This window comes from Bubalus bubalis, chromosome 1 (assembly GCF_019923935.1).
Source record: "Bubalus bubalis isolate 160015118507 breed Murrah chromosome 1, NDDB_SH_1, whole genome shotgun sequence".
Classification (NCBI taxonomy): Eukaryota; Metazoa; Chordata; class Mammalia; order Artiodactyla; family Bovidae; genus Bubalus; species Bubalus bubalis.
Window position 1 is genome coordinate 102,526,220 of NC_059157.1, and position 18,675 is coordinate 102,544,894.

The window sequence follows — 18,675 nt, forward strand, 5'->3', positions numbered from 1 at the left end:
CACTTAAAGGATAGGCAAAGAAGGAGACCATCTTATGAGATTTCGTGAGTGCCCAAAGCACTCCTTTATGAAATAGCTATCTTCACAGTGCCTAAGCATTCCACCAAAATTTTATTTAGGCCATTACCTTTCTGGGAATTCCCCTGCAAAGAAGCCTTGGCCTAACCCTTCTTCCTAATAATTAAATTGATGTATTAAATGGCTAATCAGTTACTTTGGAGGATATTGAGAGACTTGGACTTAGAATTGATAGACTTTGATGGTAAAGACTTGGGAGGGTCATAGAAAGTGAAGAGAGGTGGTGGAAGGCATAGCTCAGAGTGCCTGATTCCGAGAAGGCAGATTGAGTGGAGAACCTGTGAATGCTGTCCTCTTGCTCTTGGGAGGGGCCCACCAGGTCCCCCTTAACTCATCCTGACCCTTTCAATTAGGAGAGCTTTTTCTGAATTTGTGAATTAGAAAAAGACAGTTTGGGCTTTGTATATTTAATCAAGGTTGGGAAAGTTGTAAACATTTGAGTCACTTAGAATAACTGAATCAAAAAATTTTCTTGGCAGTAAAAATTTATAAACTTTCCAGGGTGATGGTAAATGAGCTCAGAGATAAGGGAAAGTAAAAGAAGTTTTCTGTGCTTAAATAGAACTAAACTTCAAGATGAGAATGTGGGGGGAGGGGTTGGAACTTTTTAACTACCAACTAGGTAACATTTCACGCATACAAGTTCAAAGAATACAAAAAATACAAAAACCACATGATGGCCAGGGACTATGAGGCTTTGGTTAAAAGAGTTTTCTTGTTAACCAACTTTCTTCTATGGTTATTTAGCTCATCGAGAAAGAGATTTAACTTTCTAAAAATAAAGCTTCCTAAAGTAATTCCTGACAACTGTAATTTTTTTTTTCATTTGCTCTCAAAATGCTCCAGATTTGACTTCAGTCTCCTCACCACAGTCACTTAGGCTAATGAATTTGGATAAGGTCACACAGCGCTGTGATTCAGTTGTAAGCAAGCCAGCTCTTGCATAGACATCATATACATTTGAACCTTGTGAGGTGGAGAAGGTTTTCAAGCCCATTTTTATAAGTGTGAAAAATGATGCCCTAAGTTTTTCAGTGACTTTCTTTGGGTAACACTGAAGACATGTTATTGCTGTCCAGTCACTAAATCATGTCCAATTCTTTGTGATCCTATGGACATAAGATGGGACTAAAGCTCCAACTCAGAATCCCAGACTTCCTGCCCAGTGCCCTCTCTCTTCCCTCCACTTATACTTGTGTTCATCCGATATCCTATTTGTCAGTATATTCCTATTTGCTCTTTCAGTATACTTAGAATCTAACGCTTGCCTCTAATCTTACCACCTGGCCCAAAGTGTCATTCTCGTTCTCATAGACTGTTGACATATTAATAGCTTTTTTTCCTTTTTTTTAATTTATTTTTTAAAAATTAAAAATTTATTTTAATTGGAGGATAACTGCTTTGTTGTGTTGGTTTCTGTTGTACCACAATGTGACTCAGCCATAAGTATACATATATCCCCTCCCTCTCAGGCCTCCTTCCCAACCCCTCTCCCCCCACATCCCACCCCTCTCAGTCATCCTAGAGCACCGAGCTGGTTCCCTGTGCTATACAACAGCTTCCCACTAGCTAGCTATTTTACACATGGTAGTAGATATATTGACATAGCTTTACTAATCTCCCTGCTTCTGCTTTCTTCCCCTTTCAGACTATTCTCATATCTGTCTTAAAATATAGGTCAAGACAGATCTTGTCATTCTTCTGCACAAAATCTCCAAGTGCTTCCCATCTTATTTAGAGAAGAAGCCAAAGTCTTTACATGGGCTTTATGGCCCTCCATGACTGGGCTCCCTGATACTCTAAAATCACCTTCTACTGCTCTTTCTCTTGTTTATACTCTGCCAGCCACACTACCCTTTTCTTGCTATTTCACCAATATTTAGACAGATTTCCACCAGAAAACCATGGCACTTAACTCTCCTCTCTGCATAGAATGTTCTTCCTGAAGGTGGCCACATAAGCCTCTTCCCCAACAAACCCTTTCTCTCTCCCTCTTCTGCTTCATTTTTCTCCCTTGCATCCATCACTATCTAGCATGCTATCTGCTTTACTCATTTATTTTGTTTATTATCTGTCACCTTCCAATAGATCATAAGCTTCATGAGGGCAGAGGTTTTAATCTGTTGGCTTGCTTTTCCCTAGCACTTAGTATAATCGGCCAAGGAATATTTCTTGAGCAAATCAATTTTGTGACAATACATTAGGGGAGGGAGGGAGGAGTAGTTTAAACAACTTTGCACTGGAGCATCCCTCCTGCCCTATGAGAGAATACGACTGAACTAGAGAATAGAAGAGGACTTTTAGAAATTGATGGTCATGAAGCATAGAGACAAGTATAATGGATTTAGAACCAAAAGAATGGTGTTTAGATTTCATCCCTGATATTCAGTAATGTGTGATCTTTGACCAGTCACTTAATATCTCTGAATTTACATGTCCTCAACTATAAATTGGGAGTGCACCAAGTTTGTCTTACTGAGTATCTGTAAAGGCTCAAGTGAGAAGGAGTATAGCTCTCAACATGTGCAAGCTTACTGCTGAAACATGTCTGCTCTGGGACCTCAAAATCCACACTGAAACACCACAGGTCTCATATCCTCAGTTGCTCCTAGTTCTTTCTCACAGTCGGCTCCACCCTTGTCTGGAAGTGGATGCGGGGGTGAGGTGGAAATAGGAGTGCTGGCAGTAGAAGCTGGCTGAACAGAGAGAAAACCTATTGGGCTTTGTTTCAAAATAAGCAGGGATCCTAATCCAGGATGACATGGCCTTTCTTTGTGCTGAGGATATGACCAAAAGAACTGAACACACAAAAGTCAGTATCTTAGCATTTTGACTTGTTGCGATTCAGGCAAAGTGAATCTGGTCAGTAAGAAGGTGGTTTTCTGTAAGCCAGGGAGAAAGCCCTTGTAGCCCTTGATCATGTTGGCACTCTATTAAAACAAAACAAAACCCAAAAGAATAAAAATCCACAAAAGTTAAAATCTTTTCTACTGGGTATCAGCTTTCTGAATACAGTTTTGCCACTTTGTTCCAGAGTGTTAGCAGCCACCATCTGCCATCAGAGATGGCAGAGAGCCCTCCAACTCTTAAAAAGAATGCGAAAATTGATACGCCTGAAAGCTCTCCATAGAATTATGTTGCTTTACCAGATTTGATATTATGCCATAATGGAAAGACCTTTCTAGGATTTGAAAGGTTCCAGAGAATTCAACAGATATTTAGATGCTTTTCACCTAAATCATGTGAGCCTAGAGAGGGGAGTGCTCAAATCAAAGAATTGGAACTCAAAAAGCAAGTTGTGTTTTCCTGAAAGTAGCTTTCACTTTGTAATTCAAGGGCAAAAGTCAGTGAAGCCTAGCTGCCCTGATGATGCACTTCAGATACCATGTGATTCTGGATCTGCTGTTGCTATTTAGCATTGTATGTAATAATCCCCTAAACGTGTATTCATCTTGGTTTCCCTTCTTATTGTAATATTGTAAATATTGACACTATTGTAAACATCAATGGCTTTAATTAAGTGCTTTTAAGTAGTATATTGATGAATAAACCATGTGGTTTCTAGTTAAGAAACGTCAGGAAGCACTAAAATTTCAGAAACAGTGACCAGTTGGGTGGAAACCCATTGATATCATTAGGGGTGGGTAGCACTGGTCCAGGCCAGTGTTCATGAAATACAGCATACAGCTCAAAGGTGGCTTAGAATTTTATCTCCCTTTTCCCTTGTCCCAGTGAGTTGCCGAGAGACACAGCTAGTTTTGCAGCTGCCCAAGCTTGGTTGGAACCACTTGGGAGAAGGAGATGCTTTTCTCTACTTTGTCTTAGAGCTAACTTTAATCTACAAATCCCTTGGAAAGAGAGAATGTATTCCTCAAGGGAACTCCAGGCCTACCAAGCTGTGTTTGATTTGACAGGCTCCTATCCCCAAAGCATCACGAGTAGCCGCCATCTTGTGTAAACAAAGGTCAGCAACCATTCCTGAGACCTCAAGAACCGACTGACATGCCCTGGGTAAGCTGACATTTCCTGATGCATGCCAAAAGGCATTGCAAGAAACTGTGTGACAATCATGGAAAGGCAGAATTAAAAGAGCTTTTAGAGATAAGGAAACAGGCCTCAGAATTCCACCTGATTCACTAAAATCACTAAGTTTCACTCCTTTACTGGGACACCTGAAAGAACCTGGAGCTGGAACTCCTTCTGTAATTACAGACAAAAGGTTCTTACACAGCCTGAGGCGATCTGCTTAGCCAAGAAAAACCATTTCCTAAGTTTAAAGATATTTGCTGGCTCGCAGAGCTTACTGGAAACCCAAACTTTCCTGTATCGCCTCCCTCTGCATGAGATTCAAAGCTATTCCCATTACTGGGGTTTGATGTTCCTCCAGCTTCTTTGGCAGTGAATAGGTAAACATCTGGTTTGATAGATAATATGTAGTTTTGACCTGATGCTTAAATTCTGGAAAATTTTTTCCCCTGACTAGAGGAATTTTGATTATTTTCAGCTAAGGTAATTTTGGAGGTGAATGTTGATAAGAGAGAGAGACAGACAAAGAGACAGGGAGGGCAAACACGCAAATTCTTGGTTAAGGAGGGGCAATTTTTGAGATATATCAGGTTTAAAATAAAAATTAAAAAGGCCCCAAGAATCACATGTAAAACTAACACTCATAAAGTCAGACTTGAATGAATTTCCAGTCATCAATTTTCAAAAGCAAAACATATTAAGAGAGAACATTACAAAAATGGTAAAAAGATGAAGAGAAAGAAAACAAGTGATTTCACAAGTTTGGGATTTGTGTTTGACTTGGTTTCTTGAACAAAGAGATGGAATAAAGGTGATGATATCATTAGATGCAGTTGTGATAATTGGCTTTTGTACCCATACAGTATGTATAGTTTTCTGACCATAGAGCTGTTACAAATGCTGCATTTATCTTTGCTATTTGATCCATATTCTGCTAGTTATATTTTTGGTGATCAGAACAGCACCATGTATCTTTCAGTGGGTAGCATTTACTAAGAGCTGTTTCAACCACCCAGCTGTCCCAGGTCCTGAGACATAGTTGCCGAGGAAAGCATGGGAAAAATTCTTTTCCTGGAGAAATTTAAAACTTAAAGATAGACAAAATAAACCTTCCTGTGTGTATTTAAAATAACTTACGAAAATTCATGATGTCATGAATTGGAAATAAAATTTATAAATGTACTTATTATAATTCAATTTTATATTTTGATTCCACATCATTACATATGTAATGATATCTTGGATATGGATTATAGGGAATAAGATTGGCCATATGTAGATAAACTGTTGAAATTGAGAGTATTCATACTCTTCTCTCTACTTTTGTATATGTTTGCAAAACTCATAAATCAAATTTTAAAAAGAATTGGATTCCAACTTTGCTACTAATGGGCTACTTGAGGGAATACTTTCCTCTGAACAAGAATAATATCATCACCTGTATTTTCATAGTTTATTCATCTCTGCTGAATTCTCATCTGTTTTTCAATTAAAATCTTCCTCAATCAACAACACTGAATTACTCTAGATCTTTATCAATGGAAATATAATCTCAAGTGGTCTGCTTTTAATCTTCCAATGACTAGAGCTTCCCTCAATGACTATAATGTTCCAGCTTTTAAAGTGGCTACAGGCTAAAGGCCACCCATCTAGACCAGGTACTTCATCATCTCTGGAGTTATACTACACACAATATTATTGCAAAATTTTAAACACATACTTATCATCCCCAGATACTCCAAACTGTTATAGCCAGCCCTGGGCACATTTTCAGACTCAGTACCAATGAACCAGACCCACTTTTCTCACTTACTCTTGGGCTCTCTTCACAGTGATCTTTAGGAGTGATTGTCTAGGGACTGCATAATCTTAGTCCATTACGGAATCATGTACGCCTTCTGTTTTTTTTGATCAATGCCGCAAGAAGCATCTGCGGGCATTGTCAATGTATTTGCTGAGAAATGATGCTGAGTTAAAAGTACAACACTAGAAAAACTGATTTTCCCAAAGGAAATTACACACTCCCTCCTTTCTGATTTTACTATATATGTGCCCTCTTTCCTTGACTATCAAGAAGTTCAATTAAGAACTTCTTTCTGTTTATAAAAATAATAAAGACATATTAATTATAGAAAATTATAAAGTACAGAAGAGTAAAAACGGGGGAAGAAGAGACATAAAAAATAATTAACCCATTATTTTGCCATCCTTCAGAGCCAGAGCCACTACAGAATTCCTATAAGAGCCAACGATGACACTCAAATGATGGGATTTGAATTTATCATCATGGTTGATATGAATACTTACCTTTCACTTGGTTGATTTTCCCAATTCACTTTTTAAGTATATATATTTTGAAACTGCTTCAAGTCACTTTGGAGAAGAGAAGGGACAAGTAAAAATCAATATTTAAACTAATGTTGTGGTAGTATCTTGCTAAGACTAGGTCTCCTGACATAATACCTACCCAACTGTGGGATTATAGTATTAAATCAGAAGAATCACTGGTTGCACATTAAAAACTTCAAAGTACTATAAAAGAATAATAATAATACTTAACATTGAGTTGTGTGATATTTTGCCCGGCATAGTGCTGATTAATGTTCATACATTATGTCATTTAATATTCACAATGACCTTATGAAAGGGTATCATTATTCTATTTGACAACAACCACCACAAAAACAACAATAACAACTACAACAAAAATCCTGGAGGTTTGGGAAGACTAAGTAATTTTTCCAATTAGAAACTGGCAAAACTAGACATAACTACATGAAAAAAAAAAAGCAGGATGTGATATAAATTTTTGATGTAATGGAGAAGGCAATGGCAACCCACTCCAGTACTCTTGCCTGGAAAATCCCATGGATGGAGAAGCCTGGTAGGCTACGGTCCATGGGGTCACAAAGTGTTGGACATGACTGAACGAGTTCACTTCACTTCACTTCACTTTGATCAAAACTTGGAGAAATTCTCCAGGAATTACTACATAAATCCAGCCTTTGGTGTTCTGAAAGAGTCCACTTCACTCTTCTGTAAGATAATGAGGTTCACATCATGTCCCTAGAACCTAAGAATGTGATATTATTTGGAAAATAAGTCTGTGCCAGTGTGATTTCAGATAAGGATCTTGAGATGAGATCATCCTGGATTATCTCAGCATGCCCTAAATCTAATGAAAAGTACCTTCACAAGACATACATATAGAAGGGAAGAGAAGGCAGTGTGACCATGGAAGCAGAGACCAGAGTAATGTGATGATAAGCCCAGGAATGCCTGGAACCACCAAAAGCTAGAATAGATAAATAACATATAGCCCACAAATGCTTTGGAGGGAGTGTAGCCCGGTGGGCAAACTTGCTTTGGGGCTTTTAGCCTCCAGAACTGCAAGAGAATCAATTTATGTTGTTTTAAGCTACAGAATTCATGGTAATTTGTGATAGCAGCTCCAGGAAAAGAATACAAAAATCCCAAGAAGAGAGCTAGAACCAACTTGGAGAAAGTAAAAGAATGAACTTCGTAAGTGTTGGAATTGCTCAAGAGTATCAAGGCCAGGGTTATAAAATTCTTAGCCTCTGGCAATTCAAATAATGGTTCAGCAGGTGAAGGGTCCGGAGGAAGAGAGTCCACTGAATGGAACTGGGACTCGGATTTACGTATTTCTCACCACAGTTTTCTGGAATCACTTCTCAGGAATACCCAGCTTTTATTCAGATCATTGTCCATTATCTCTGTTTCCAAACAGGAAGATTAGTTTCTATGGCCAGAGGAAGTCAATGTTGATCATGCTTGGAAAATAGATTGGGGATATCTGGCAGACATCATAACTATGCAATCATCTCCCTAAAGCTGATTCATCTGATGCTTTCTACACTTGTAGAGGAACAGACTTTCTTACAGGCTTTCTTCTTTATTTTCTGATGACCTCTTATTTTGGGCCACGAGCCTACCTGAGGACACAAAACTCATATAATTGCAATTAGCCTTGTTGTTTAGCCACTAAGTCAGGTCCAACCCTTTTGCAACCTCATGGACGGTATAGCCCTGCCAGTCTCCTCTGTCCATGGAATTCTCCAGGCAAGAATATTAGAGTGGGTTGCCATTTCCTTCTCCAGGGGAACTTCCTGACCCAGGGATCAAACCCATACCTCTTGCAAGTTGTTTCTTTACCACTGAGCCCCCTGGGAAGCCCTGCAGTTAGCCTTAAAGTCACTAAAAATTTTCCTTATTTTTGAGGAAATAATTTGAGCCCACGTAGATTACTGATTAGATGACTTTTTGGAAGCCACATAGTGAAGAGGAAAAGTTAAAATTTTACATAACCTCCTGCTCCTGCCTCTGTAACTCATCTTGCTCCTTGCAAAGTCTGGATCACGTAAGTCTCAGAAAGTGGGGACTCACAATGCTAGGAACTGGAGCTTATCTCACTCACCCTTGTCCTGCCTCTTTGCAATCGCCCAGCCCCTGCAAACCTGCAAACCCACTTAATCATGCCTGTCTGTGTATAAAAACTCTGTAACTCCTTTGTTCGGGGCTCAGAGTTTAGAGTATTAACTCCTCTGGGCCTGCTGGTGTAATAATCCTGAGTTCTCCAACACTCCGAGTGTGGTGCTTGGTTTCTCAATTACTGGTTTCTGCAATAGTAGAAGTTTTAACCTGGGCTTCATGGGTAGATGGTGAGATAACTCCACCATCCTCTAAAATTGTCAGCAAATTTTTCCTTTCTGGAAGGACTCTGGTGACCCTTATATCATCAAGTTCAATGAATATCTTTCACCTCTTCTTACAGTATCTCACATTAGATTCTCTTTTCTTTAAAATTTCTCTTCTATTATCATCTATAATGCTATGTGCTCTTGATATTTTCTCTTAACTTTCCAGCACATCCTCCTGTATCTAACCTTTAAATTCTGGTTCTGTGAATTCCCATTCCTGGCCATGCCTCCTACCAATCACCAACTCCTGAAAGCCTTCAACTCTATTCCCTGGAACATATGACTAATAACCAGCAAACTCCCCTACATCCTCAACCTTTTTTTCTAAAAGTTTCTTTTTATCTTCTGCACTTATTGAACCTGGTGCCCTTTTGAGAACAGCATTTCCTTGAAGCCCTGTGCTTTGGTTTTGCTTTCCTTGTATCCCTGGACTGGGCTGTGATGTGGGGAGGTATCATTTGTGTTCCTTGTTGCCACTTCCAAGTCGCTTTCCTTTTTGGCTCCATTAAAAACCCCTTTATTAAGTCTCAAATCATCAGATAATTTATGAACCTCTCCTCTTTTGTATATAATCATTACCTTTATCAAGTAACTACCCTTCATTCCTTAAAGATTTTAGTTTCAGTCATTGGTCTCCAAAACTACTTCTGTCATAATTATTGATTATATCAATATGTGTATAGATGATTCTTTCATTCCCTGGCCTCTTTCCCTCTACTAACCTAGTTCTCATTCCTACTTAAGGCACACACTCCTATGATCACATCCTAATCTCTGTTATCACAAAACTGCTATGCTTCATGACTTCCTTTTCCCATTTTACACTTCCCACTGCCATAAGACAGCCTCTTATTGTTCCTGTTTTTTCTTTTTCCTCTCAAGTAGTCCAACATTAATTATCCTTTATCTGTGGTTTTCAATGGAGGCAACTTGATCTCTACCCTCCAACCCCCAGGAGACATTGGAAATGTCTGGAAACATTTATGGTTCTCACAGCTAGGAGAGTGTTACCAGCATCTAGCAGGTAGAGGTTTTCTGCTAAACATCATATAATGCACAAGACAGCCCTCCACAGCAAAGGATTATCCAGTTCAATTGTCAACAGTGCCAGGATTGAGAGACTCTGCCTCACATGACCAGTATCTACAAGCCACTGGTTCTACCATGGTGTTATATAAAGAACTGTGTCCTCCAAAGAAAAATTTGTATGTTAAAGTCCTAACCCCTGGTCCTTCAGAAAGTGAATTTCTTTGGGCATAGGGTCATTGAAGATACAACTAGTTAAGACGGGGTCATGCTGAAGTTGGGTGTACCTCTAATTTAATATGACTAGTGTCCTTATAAAAAAAAACACCAAGAAGAGACAGAGACAGAGGGAGAACCTCATGTGAAGACAAAGGATTAGAGTGATCCATCTGCAAGTCATGGAATGCCAAAGATCGCTAGCAAACCACCAGAAGCTAGAGGAGAAGAGGCATCAAAGATTATTCCTTACAGATGTCAGAGAAAGTATGGCCTTGCTGACTGAAATTTGGATTGCTAACCTCCAGAACTTGAGAGAATAAGCAATTCACTTTGTGGTACTTTGTTACAGTAGTTATAGGGAGCCAATATGCATAGTTTCATTGAACTTTACTCCATTTATGTCCTCATTTCTTGCCTTGCCCAACTTAAATAATAGTGGTTGCTAAAGCAATAAAATATACAATATTGCACAACTGTATTTATTCCCATCAGGAAGCAGAGAGATTGAAATTTGGATAGGTGTTACAGTATTCATTTCTTTAAATCACGTGATAAAATGTTGTAAGTAAACATAAAATCTGGGTAAGGGTGATACTGAAAAGAGGACTAGGACTTACAAAATACATGAAATTGATGCAGTGGATTTTCCACTGACATAGCAGAAGCCATGAAAAGAGTCTTACCCTGTATACCTGAATTGAATCTTTTTTGGTATGACTGAGTGACTGAACTGAACTGAACTGGACTTGTATTGGTTTATACCTTCCAAGTTTTAATTCCTTGACCAATGACCAATAACCCCAAACCCATAGTGGTGGTGGTTTAGTTGCTAAGTCATGTCTGACTCTTGCAACCCCATGGACTGTAGCCTGCCAGGCTCCTCAGTCCATGGGGATTTTTTAGGCAAGAATACTGCCATTTCCTTCTCCAGGAGGTCTTTCCAACCCAGGAATCAAACCTGTCTCCAGCGTTGCAGGCAGATTCTTTATCAATTGAGCTATGGTATAAAATGTTTGATCAAGGACTCTGAGTAAATAATTTCAGCTACTATGATGGGCCTCGAATCATGATTCTGTTCTACTTAAATAAATGATTTGCAAGCCTAGGACTGTACCAAGAAATAAACACATGGATGCTGAAAAACTAAATATGACATTGTTTCTGCAAATTTTTATTTTAATGCAAATATATCAAGTTTAAAAAATCATTTTACTGTTTTGCATGTACTTATATTAAAGATGTGTATAGGAAACTAACATAGTAGACTATGCATTTGAACTGTGGTGTTGAAGAAGAGAGAAGGGACTCTCAAGAGTAGAGAGTCCAAGGAGTTCAAGGAGATCCAACCAGTCAATCGTAAAGGAAATCAGTCCTGAATATTCATTGGAAGGACTGATGCTGAAGCTGAAGCTCCAATACTTTGGCCACCTGGTGCAAAGAACTGACTCATTAGAAAAGACCCTGATGCTAGGAAAGATTGAAGGCGGGAGGAGAAGGAGATGACAGAGGATGAGATGTTTGGATGGCATCACCAACTTAATGGACATGAGTTTGAACAAGGTCTGGGAGTTGGTGATGGACAGGGAAGCCTAGCGTGCTGTAGTCCATGGGGTCTCAAACAGTTGGACACGACTGAGAAACTGAACTGAACATAGTAGACAAATGATTTTTACTGAGACACTTAAAGTATTTTACCCATTTATATTTATAGTCAATTTTCAATACCTGAGATAATGTGATTTACTAAATTAGAAGTTTACTAAATTAGGCTTTAAGATTTTGAAATGCTTATGAGAATCATATGTAAATATATAGTTGGCCACCGAACAACAAGGAGATTAGGGGAACTGACCCCCTCCCCCACCTCGCTTTATCTTCAGTTCTGTATCCATGGTTCAACCAGCCATGTAGTATTACAGTGTGTATTTACTGAAAAAAATCCACATATAAATAGACTCATGAAGGGCAAGCCTGTGTTATTCAAGGATCATCTGCATAAGTTTTTGTTATAATTAGGTTTACTATAGTTGTGTATCTGTTTAGGAAGGTTTTGTTTATGGGGTTTGCATATCTGCTTTCTCAGCTGCTCACAAGGAAATCCACTATATGAAATGTGAATATAGATGGAAATATTTATAGGAATGTAAGTAACCAGGTCTATAAAATGTGTTCAAATATATAGAAACATTCAAATTAATGGCTTTATACATCCATTTGTTGAATTTTATGTTTAAATAAAATAATAAATTTGTATGTTGTGTCTGAAAGATTATGCACTGTTTGTTCATGAAATGTATAAGCTAATCTAACAATAAAGTACATACTGTGCTTAACTCCAATCTAAAATTCTTAATTTACTAGATTTTTGCAATTGTGTTTAATCGTTTAAGAAGAACAAGGTTTTCAGTTTATAACTGTAGTAGATAGAACATCAGTGATAACACAGGCTACTGTACTGTTTCCTGTCCACAAAAGCCTCTATGAGATCAAAAAAAGAAGTCAACTGTTGTCAGTCTGAGATGGATCTTATAAAAAAAAATCTTTTTGATGAAAGTGAGGCTGAGAGAAAGCCAGGACAGAAAGAGGTTGAGCTAGAGAGAGAAACAGTCTACAGAGGACCATGGAACTTCACTCTCAATGGAGCAGAGAGAATGAATTAGGGATCCCCAAGAAGGTAGATGCCAAAATCCCTTAATTGGAAAAACTATGCAAGAGGCAGCTAAGAAGAAAAAAATAAAAACCCTCTTCAATATGCTTCCCATTTTCAAAGCACATACACATACTTGCTATGGTAAAAATGAATCTGGCTGGCTTCTTCCAGACTCTTTTCCCTGATGGGGTTTTGATGGGCAGCGCCTTTTTGGAAAACAAGGATGTGATTTGTACTTCTTTCAGCAGAGCCTGGTGCCAGTTCTGTGACTCAGTAAATAGAGCTCAATTGCCCCTCCTTCCCCTTCCCACTCTTTTAAACCTAGTAGACTTTCCTGGCAGGCGGCACTACCAAGTCAGACCTCTTCCCCTTACAGGCGAGAATGTCCATCTGCACTGAGGTCAGGGTCAGAGCATGAATGGGAGGAAGCAAATCAGGAGAAACATGTTCAGATGGAATAAAATGTAAACCAGGCAGAGGTCTATCCTGCTGCTGGCCCTCCCAGGAAGCCCCACATCCTCCCCCTGCCACCCCTTCCACAGTGACTTCTCAGTCACCAGGGTTGAACCACATGGAGCTTGGCTGCTGGCAGGCATCTGTTGGTTTACAGATTAGGGTTTTTGTCTGTATTTGCTGTTTCCTATACATCAAGTGTGAACTTTCTGTTTTGTCCACTCCTATATTTCCAGTGTCCAGAACAGTATCTTTATATACGAGTCACTCAGAGAATATGAGTGGATGCCTAAGTGGAAAGCAGGAAATGTGAAACACTGTTTCAATGGCCTCTTCAGCATTTTCTGCTTTAGTTCATCCAAGGGACAGAGAAGACCCTTTGTATTTTTTTCCACCTTTTGCACAAGAAAGTCCCTATGATCGTCCTTAGGGACTCAAAAGAGGAACAGGCAGCTTTCTGGAAAACTCATAAAGCAAATCTTTTTAAAGGCACAGACGGACTCTGTGTACACAGTCTTTTTTTTTTTTTTTTTCCTTCATACTAGTGTCCCGTGAAAAAGTGTTAGTTGCTCAGTCATGTCCAATTCTTTGCGACCCCATGGACTATAGCCTGCCAGGCTCCTCTGTCCATGGGATTTCCCAGGCAAGAATACTGGAGTGGGTTGCCATTTCCTTCTCCAGGGGATCTTCCCGACCCAGGGATGAACCCCATGTCTCTAGATTTTACATTTTAGTGTTGTTGTTTTTTAAAAAACAGACTTTGGTTTTAGGTTCACAGTAAAATTGAGCAGAAGATATGAGGTTTCCCATTTTTGCCTGCTCCCCAGATACAGCCTCCCTAACTATCAACATTCTGCACTAGAGTGGTACATCTGTTACAGTTGAAGAATCTACAATGAAACATCGTTATCACCCTAAGTCCATACTACACATTAGGCTTCACTGGTGCTGTACCTTCCATGGGTTTCAATAGATGTATAATGCCCTGCATACACTATATATAGTATACATCATATAGAATAGTTTCACACCCAAAAAATCCTATGTACTCAACCATTTCATCCCTGTTTCCCCTCAACCCCTGGCAATCACTGGTCCTTTAGTCTCTTCATACATTTACTTTTTCCAGAATGTCATATAGTTTAAACCATACAATGTGTTGCTTTTTCATATTGACTTCTTTTACTTAGTAACATACATTTAAGTGTCTTCTGTGTCTTTTTGTATCTTGATAGCTCATTTCTTTGGCACCCCACTCCAGTACTCTTGCCTGGAAAATCCCATGGAAGGAGGAGCCTGGTGGGCTGCAGTCCGTGGGGCCGCTAAGAGTCGGACACAACTGATCGACTTCACTTTCACTTTTCACTTTCATGCATTGGAGAAGGAAATGGCAACCCACTCCAGTGTTCTTGCCTGGAGAATCCCAGGGTTGGGGGAGCCTGGTGGGCTGCCGTCTATGGGGTTGCACAGAGTCGGACATGACTGAAGCAACTCAGCAGCAGCAGCAGCTCATTTCTTTCTAGCATTGCATGATATTCTATCATCTAGATGGACCTCAGTTTGTTTTTCCGTTCACCAAAGACGTCACGGTTGCTTCTAAGTTTTGTCAATTATAAATAGAGCTTCTATAAACATCCTTGTGCAAGTTTCTGTGTGGACTTAAGTTTTCAGCTCCTTGGGGTAAACATGAATGAGTGCCACTGCTGGATCGTATGGTTAACAGAATGTTTAATTTTGTAAGGAACTTTCAAACTGTCTTTCAAAGTGGCTGTCAGTCAGTTCAGTTGCTCAGTCGTGTCTGACTCTGCGACCCCATGGACTGCAGCAAGCCAGGCTTCCCTGTCCATCACCAACTCCCAGAGTTTGCCCAAATTCATGTCCACTGAGCCGGTGATGCTACCCAACCGTCTCATCTTCTGTTGTCCCTTCTCCTCCTGCCTTCAATCTTTCCCAGCATCAGGGTCTTTTCTAATGAGTCAGTTCTTTGCACCAGGTGGCCAAAGCATTGGAGCTTCAGCTTCAGCATCCGTCCTTCCAATGAATTTTCAGGACTGATTTCCTTTAGGAAATCAAAGAGGCTGTAGCATTTTACATTCCCACCAGAAATGAATGACAGCCCTTGTTGTTCTGTGTCTTTGACAGCATTTGTGTTGTTTGTGTATGGTTTCTGGCCATTCTAATAGGTGTACAGTGGTAGCTCATTGTTTATAAAGGTGCTTATTTGCCACCTGTGTATCCTCTTGGGTGAGTTGTCTTTGAGAGTCCAAATCTTTGGACTTTTTAAAGAACTGGGTTGTTTATAGTCTGACTGTTGAGTTTTGAGAGCTCATCTTATATTTTGGGTAACAGTCCTTTATTAGCAATGCATTTTGTAAATATTTTCTCTCAGTCTGTGCTTGCTTTCTCTTTCTCTTGACTGTGTTCTATGAAGAGCAGAAGATTTTTTATTTTAATGAAGACCAGCTTATCAATTATTTCTTTAGGGCCATGCCTTTCGTGTTGTATATGAAAAGTCATCACCAAACTCATGATCACCTGAATTTTTCTTCTATGTTGTCTTCTTGGGTTTTTATAGCTTTCCATTTTATATTTAAGTTCAAGATTCATTTTGAGTTAATTTCTGTGAAGGATGAAAGATCTGTGTCTATATTCTTTGCTCTATTGTGTTGCCTATGCTCCTTAGTCAAAGACCACTTGAATATATTTATGGGGCCAATTTGGGGGATCTCTATTCTGTTCCATTGATCTATTTGTCTATTCTTTTACCACTGCCACAGTGTATTGATTACTGTAGCTTTGTAGTAAGTCTTGAAGTTGGATAGTGTTGGTCTTCTTTGTTCTTCTACCATATTGTCTTCACTATTCTGGGTCTTTTGCCAGTGAATATATAAACTTTAGAATCCATTTGTTTCTATCTACAAAATAACTTAGTAGAATTTTGACTGGAATTATGCTGAATCTATAGATCAACTTAACAATAATGACTATCCATGCACATGGAGTATCTCTCCATTTATTTAATTCTTTTATCTCTTTCATCAGAGTTTTGTAGTTTTCTTCATATAGATCTTGTATGTATTTTGTTATATTTATACGTAAGTATTTCACTTTAGGAGGAAATAATGGAAATGGCATTTTTTAAAAAATTTCAAATTCTGCTTGTTCATTGCTGGCATATAGGAAAAAGTGATTAACTTTTGCATATGAATCTTGAATCCTGCAACATAGTAATGATCACTTCTTAGTCCCAGGAATATTTTTGCCAGTTTTGTCAGATTGCCCACATATGGTATCTTCTAAAAAAGATAGTTTTATTTTTTCCTTCTCAATATATATTGTTTTGTTTGTTTGTTTTTTGTCTTATTGCATTAGCTAGGGCTTGCAGTAAAATTTTGAAAAGGAGTGGTTAGAGGGGACATTCTTGCTTTGTTCCTGACTTTTTCAGGAAAGTTTTGTTTCTCACCATTATCATGTTTGCTGAATTCCGTTTTTAAGAATATGTGTAGGTGATTATAAATTTAAATAGAAAATAACATTCAAGTATGTTTGCATGCCTAATTTTAAATAAGGGTAAACAATTAAGGTACGATATTTTTCTTTCAGGGTGACTTCTGAGCAATCTTGGAATAAAGGTCAAGAATTTCTGCATCCCTGAAATTCATATAAATTTGTAATTGATTAGAAACAATGTAGGTTTGGAGTAGTTTTTTATTCCTTAAGACAATGCTGAGCTTCCTCATCATTGCTTCTAGATGAGGTGCCAGCAGATTAATGGACTATAGCTGACTCAATCAAACTCTGATCAAACAATAGGAAATTTGGATATGGAACTCAGATCTAGTTCACTAACTAGCTGGTTTAAAGGTTGAGAAAGGATGGTTTCCTTACTGTAGACTGTACTTCCCAGTACTGAGTTCAATGGCAGCAGAAAGTCAGTTTAAAGGGCTCCATAATAACTTTCATAGAGTCATATTAGTGTTTTGGATCCTAAGGGGCATTCAGAAAAATATTTTACTGTATATTAAGACTTTTTTTAAAACAAAACTTCATGATGGATAGAAAAATAGGGAAATGATCTGGTTAGTAAAATCCTCCCAAATGCCAGCAGAATGGACTCCATGATAATCCTAGACCCTTGGCATGGGAAGATTTCTGGGGGTTTGTCTGCTCACTCCTTGTCAGCTTCAGCTTCAATTCCTCCCTGACCCTGCAGACCCTACATTTTGGCAAGGTACAAAATAATGAGCTTTACTTCAATTCATGAAATTTGTAATTTATTTTAAACTAAGATATTAAGAAAGGTTTTATAAGGAATAAAGAGTAATATACTAAAAATGCAATCCACCCCACAAAATTTAAGAAATAAATCATTGTCAACTACCAATGTTGTTTAAACTCTTAGGGCAATATTAACATTTATTTCTTTTGCTCGATTGTTAGAGTTTTGTTTTTTCTTGATTGTTGTTTTCAATCATTAAGTCGTGTCCAACTCTTTGTGAACCCATGGACTGCTGCACACCAGGCTTCTCTATCCTCCACTATCTCCCAGAGTTTGCTCAATTTCATGTCTATTGAGTCAGTGATGCCATCCAACCATCTCATCCTCTGCCATCCCCTTCTCCTCTTGCCCTCAATCTTTTCCAGCATTAGAGTCTTTTCCAATGAGTTGGCTCTTTGCATCAGGTGGCCAAATTACTGGAGCTTCAGCTTACCTTTTGGAAATAATAATATTTGATATGGGAAGAAGATGCCCATTTTCTTGATACTATCAAATGTTATATTCACTGCTAAAGCCAAACACCTGTTGTGTGCATGATAATGACTTTGATTCATTTATTTATCCACTCAATAGATGTTTATTGAGCTTCTACTATATGACAAGTGCTTGTGTTCTACTTAGCATCTGATGATAGTGTTTTTAAGTGAAATGATTTCTGTAACTTTTTATTTCTGCCATATTGTTAGTCTTATGGTTCTTTCAATCCCATCTTGGAGGGAAGCTTGATCCAACTACATCCTTCTCTGAGGTAAACAGATCCTTCTCATTTTTGTCTAAACCTGAATACTGTTATACTTACAACTGTCTGCTCTGGATTTTCAAGTTCTGTGTTCAAATTTTTAAAATAATTTTTATTTATTTATTTTTGGCTGTGCTGGGTCTTCGTTGCTGTGTGGGCTTTCTCTAGTTGTGGCGAGCAGGGGGCTACTCTTTAGCTGCAGGGTCCAGACTTCTCATTGGGGTGGTTTCTGTTGTTGCAGAGCACAGGCTCAACAGCTGTGGTGTATGGACTTAGTTGCTTCACAGCATCTGGGATCTTCCTGGATCAGTGGTCAAATCCATGTCTCCTGCATTGGTAGGAGGATTCTTTACCACTGTGCCACTAAGGAAGCCCCAGAAAATTAATATTCTTAGGTGTAAATCCTTGTGTCATTGTTTAAATGTCCCAAAATGTCTTCTGACTAAGCCAAGGGTGATTTTTGTCTAGTTTCTCAATGGAGCATGTG

The 18,675-nt window shown here is 38.7% G+C and overlaps 1 protein-coding gene across 2 annotated transcripts in view; it reads left to right on the forward strand.

Annotated features, from left to right (window-relative positions):
* CD200 (CD200 molecule) overlaps positions 1-18,675 on the forward strand; it is a 75,772-nt gene that overhangs the window by 19,844 nt on the left and 37,253 nt on the right. The gene's annotated exons all lie outside the window — the stretch shown is intronic.